The sequence below is a fragment of the Mastomys coucha genome, unplaced genomic scaffold, assembly GCF_008632895.1.
Source record: "Mastomys coucha isolate ucsf_1 unplaced genomic scaffold, UCSF_Mcou_1 pScaffold12, whole genome shotgun sequence".
Taxonomy (NCBI): domain Eukaryota; kingdom Metazoa; phylum Chordata; class Mammalia; order Rodentia; family Muridae; genus Mastomys; species Mastomys coucha.
In genome coordinates, this window is record NW_022196894.1 from 39,659,708 (window position 1) to 39,664,707 (window position 5,000).

At 37.2% G+C, this 5,000-nt stretch overlaps 1 protein-coding gene across 5 annotated transcripts in view; it reads left to right on the forward strand.

The window, feature by feature from the left end:
• Lsamp (limbic system associated membrane protein) overlaps positions 1-5,000 on the forward strand; it is a 2,132,018-nt gene that overhangs the window by 1,781,507 nt on the left and 345,511 nt on the right. The gene's annotated exons all lie outside the window — the stretch shown is intronic.

A 5,000-nucleotide genomic window follows, 5' to 3' on the forward strand; every position in this document is an offset into this window, starting at 1 on the left:
ATATATATGAACATAGAGAGATGGAGACTTGCCCACAGATCTCTCAGTTATTCAGGCCTGTATACCTAGAAGAAATGCTCTCAGTCACTCTGATAACTTTTTTTTTAAAGGATACTTATTCAAGAGTTCCATCAAAAATAAATGCATCACCATTACAACAAAGTCTCCTTCCTGAAGTCTTGCCAAGTAACAGTACATATTCAGATAAATGAACCATCGAATGGCATCTGCAGCAGCAACAGCTGACACCTCTCAGATAACACTGAGCTGTTCAGACCCCCTCCCCCAGATCAGAAAATAGGCAACAACTAAGTAGGATTTTTTTTTTTTTGAGATCAGAAATCTGCTGAATACCCATTGAATGAGAGCAAAATGTGCATGAGGCCTCTTTGCCCAGGGTTCAGTCTCTCAAACGGTTTTGCAGACCAACAAAAAAGAAAGAGGAGTGAAAGGGATTATCTCCATCCTCAAATTTCCAGCGTGGTCACAGGGACTGTAAAATCCTTCTGGTGAGCAAGCCAGGTTTAATGATCAGGAACAAATGCTTCTTTAGTCACAGGGCAAGCCTTGTGGATTTCTTGTAATTTCCTGGTAAGGACAGCAAAGGCAAGAAGGCAGGCCCCACTCCTAACCCACCCTGCTTTCCAGTGTCCTTCTCCTTTCTGTCTTCTCTTCTTTTTCCCCTTGTAAAATCAAACTCTACCTAAGGATCTCCTGGAATCTGCACACGGAGAGCATGAGGCTCATGCTGTGATGCTTCTCCATAGTTCTGTACATGAGCCCACTCTCTAAACCCACAGTACCCAAACTGCCTAGCTGTACACATAATTGGTGCCTGGTGGAAGGCTGGACTGAGAGCACAAACAGCAGCTCCTTAAGGGCTGAATAGATGATCTTATGTAATCTCTTGCTCTGTTGCTGTGCCCCAGCATGGCAGTGGGACCCTCATTATAACTAGTCTTTTCATAGCCTTGCCATTTTCTCTATTGACTGCTGTGATTGCAGATAGCAGAGTAGATGCTGTTGTCCAAAATCGGTAGTTTGCTATACGTTCTTTGAAAACATAGTGGGAACTATTGTCTGATGCTGTTATTCATCATTTTTTTTTCTGAGTCTGGAATAGACCCCTCTCTGTTTACCAATCACATGTTAAATTGCTCTGACAGATGCAGTTTTTAAAAGGCGAGTAAATTTAGTCTTTGACATTACATGGAACAATGATATTGGATGGCTTGATATTAGCTTTTGGAGTCATTAACTTTCTGGGACTTATATATCCGTAAATATAACCTCATAGGGTTAGAAACAGCCTGAACTTTATTAAGGGTTCAGTATCTGTTTGCTTGATCACTGGTTTGTATCCCCAAACAACTCCTTTTATTTGGAATTTAATGTAGCTACTGAGGTAATATGACCAATCACCACCAATGTAGAAAGGTAGAAGATTTTACTTAAACAACAGGAGAAGAAAGAACATGTTGTTGTTGTTATTGTTGGTGTTGTTTTTCAGCATACTTCATTTACTTGACTATTTTGTTAGTAATCGTGATCCATAGAAAGTCAATAGGATTTGGGGCTGGTGAGACAGCTCATTCTGAACAACTATGTGGGTAGAGTCCAGATCTATCCACATAAATGCCAGGTAGGCTGTCAGATCACTTCTTATCACAGCACGTGGTAAGCAAAGATAGGGGATTCCAGAACAAGCTGGGTAGTTTGAGTAGCTAAATTGGTGAGTTTTGGGTCCAAGTGCAAGAACTATCTCAACATCATTCTCTGAATGCACACTCATGCACACACACACACACACACAAGCATGGCCTATATACTTCTGAATACAGATACACACACACACACATACCATATATACATACACTTGCAAAAACACTTAATTTTACCTAAAATATGATTTTCAGTTCCACTAAAAAAAGACATGAATGATTTTTGTGACTTCTCAGTGAATCAAACACAAATTTATTAGTGCTTTTAAAAAATAAGACCAGAAGAAATCTTTTGTGATTACCCATTGCTAAAAGAAATATGCCCCGGAATCTACTAATAAAATCTATAAACCTATAGAGAAGTTTTGAAAAATCAAGTTTAATTGATTAGAAGAATTAAGATAGAGAGAATGAGGATGCTTTTAAAATCAGGAAGGAAACAAATGCCTCATCATATGAGATAGAACCTGCCAATAATTCTTTGAAGAGAATGTGGACAAAAAAATGCTGAATTATCAGAAGAAAAGTGATAACCAGCAAGGCTCACATCAGAGCCTGCAAAAATTCAGAGAGTTCACATTGAACTCATACTTCTCTCTATATTACAAAGCTATTGATTAGAAGAATCAAGTATACATTGTATACTATGTTTGTCCAAAATAATTGTGATTTTTGCACTGTTGAAATTTGTGCTTTGATATATAAATATATTTTAAATAAATGTAGTTCTGTTGTACTTAATTACATCATGAATTTCTTATTTCATGTTTTCTTACTAATAATGATACATTACTTAATATTTATTTTATTTTGTACTATAAAAGTTATTTTAGACAAATATCAAACTCAAGCAATTTTCTGCTTTGAGTTCAAAAAGGGTAGTAAAAGAGTAGAGATAACTTCCAACAGCAACAATATGTTTGTCCCAGGGGCAGTGGTGAAAAGAACAAGGTTCTGATGTACAAACCTAACAAATGGTGACCAAGCATTGGATAATATAGAGTATGATACCATTGGTAACAGAGGAGAGACAAATGAAGAAACATCTTTGTAAAGCTGAGTTCCATGGAAAAGTGTTCTTTGTTTTTGCCTGTGTGTTTGTATGTAATCTGGAGGACATGCATATGCACCCATATGTATGTTGAGAGCAGAGGTAGACATAAGACTGGATAAAACACATATGTGCAACTCAACCTTTAGGTGCATATAAAAATGTGTGCTGAGTGGACACAATTTCAACTCAAATCAGTATCCTAACAAAGTTATATTAATATTTAATTTAAAAATAAGGAAGCTTAAGTTAAAATTGAGTGAGATGCTGATCTGATATGATCCCTGTACATAATAAAACTCTAGATTCCTAGTTGAAAAGACCTGAACAATGAGTCATATGTAAACATTTGTTATGATTCATAAGGCGAGCAACACTTCAGCTTCCTGAATGTCTCAGGAACAAGCAATTCCACTGTTTATAGAATGAAAATTGTACAAAGTACATTCTTTTTTTAACATTTATTGTTTCATTTTATCTGTATGAATGTTTTGCTCACTTGCATTTCCAAGCATGTCATCTTTGCGTGGTGCCTATGGAGGTCAGGAAAGGGCATCAGATCTCTTATAACTAGAGTTACAGATGGTTGTGACCTTCATGTGGATGCTGCAAATCACACTCAGGTCCTCTAGGAGAACAAGTGGTCTTAACCATTGAGCAATTCTTCAGCTCCCAAAATGTCTTCTTTAGGGAAAAAAAAAAAAACTTCCCCATAACTTTTACTAAGTGAGTGTGATCCTGCTCATGGGCTCATAGTGAAAAGTTCTATTCTGCCCTTTGTACAGCATTTTTTTTGTTTTGTTTTTTGGCATCTGGAAGCTGCTTTCATTATCCTCATCAGATTACATTTTCTGAGAAATAAACATTCTGTCAATGCCTTTTTCATTGTTGATACTCATGCAATACCAAGTTCTAATTAGGATACCAATATGAATACTAATAAAAGTATGAATTCTCTATGCTCAATGACCCACTTCTTTCAAAAGGAAAAACAGATGTTATTGACTTATACTGGGTTTCATGTCAATTAAAATCCCTCAGGATCCTTGTAGGAAAAAAGTAGTTGCCCAGCCTTGTTCAATTATTTTACTCATGCAAATAGTTAAGTCCTAAGATCGTTTCACGGCAACTATTAGTTAAATAAGAAATAAATAAAAAGTGAAAGAAATATGAGATTGTCTGGGAACTCCACCTGTTTGCACAGGACTAGGATCTCCTAGTTCTTCCCTCTGTTCCCTTCAGCCTTTCCTGTAGCCCAATTCCATTCTTTTTGACACTGTAGAACTACTCCCTACCAAGGACCCCCAGTGACCGAGCTGGGCTGGGACTCAGATCAGTGCCTTGGTCAACCATCATCAGAAATGCTTCTATTTGCAATTAATACCTGGTGACTAATGAAAAAATAAGTTTCCTCCAGTGCTGCATCACTGGGTATATCAACCACATATATTGCCAGACAATGTCTACAGGGAATTGGCTACTGCAAAGCAAGCTTCACAGTGTTCGTTTGCTTGTTTGTTTGATTTTTTGAGGGGGCAGGCTTTTGTTTCATTTTCATAATTTTTTGTTTCACTGATTTTTGTTTGATTTTTGAGGGTTTTGTTGGTGTAGAGAAAGAGAGAGAAAGAGGGAGAGAGAGAAGAGAGAGAAAGAGATCAAAAAGTGGGATGGGGAATGAGGAGGTTCTGGGAGGAGTTAAGGGAGATAAAAACATGAGAAATATATTGTATAGGAAACAAATTTTAATGAAAGGAAAAAGAAAATTTCAATATTTTTGTGAAAGAAAAAAGAGGACCCTAAAAATGTGAGAATAATTTGAGCTAAGACCATGATATGACAAGGGACAGCTGATGAAAGGTATAGACTAGGCATGTTCTTATGAGTGAGGGCTCTCTAGGATGACCTAAATCAGGAATTATTCATAACAAAGCTAGGACTCAGTTTGCTGCCCATAAAAGTGACTCTGCTGAACCAGATTAAAAGTAATCATTATGCCGAACAGTGGTGGCGTATGTCTTTAATCCCAGTACCTTGGAGGCAGAGGCAAGCAGATTTCTGAGTTCGAGGCCAGCCTGGTCTACAGAGTAAGTTCCAGGACATCCAGGGATATACAGAGAAACCCTGTCTTGAAAAAAACAAGGTCTTTCCCTGTCTTGCCTCAGGGAAATCCAATAGTTACTTTGTGAAAATTTGAACCAGAATCTAAACAAAATAAAATTGATAATAAA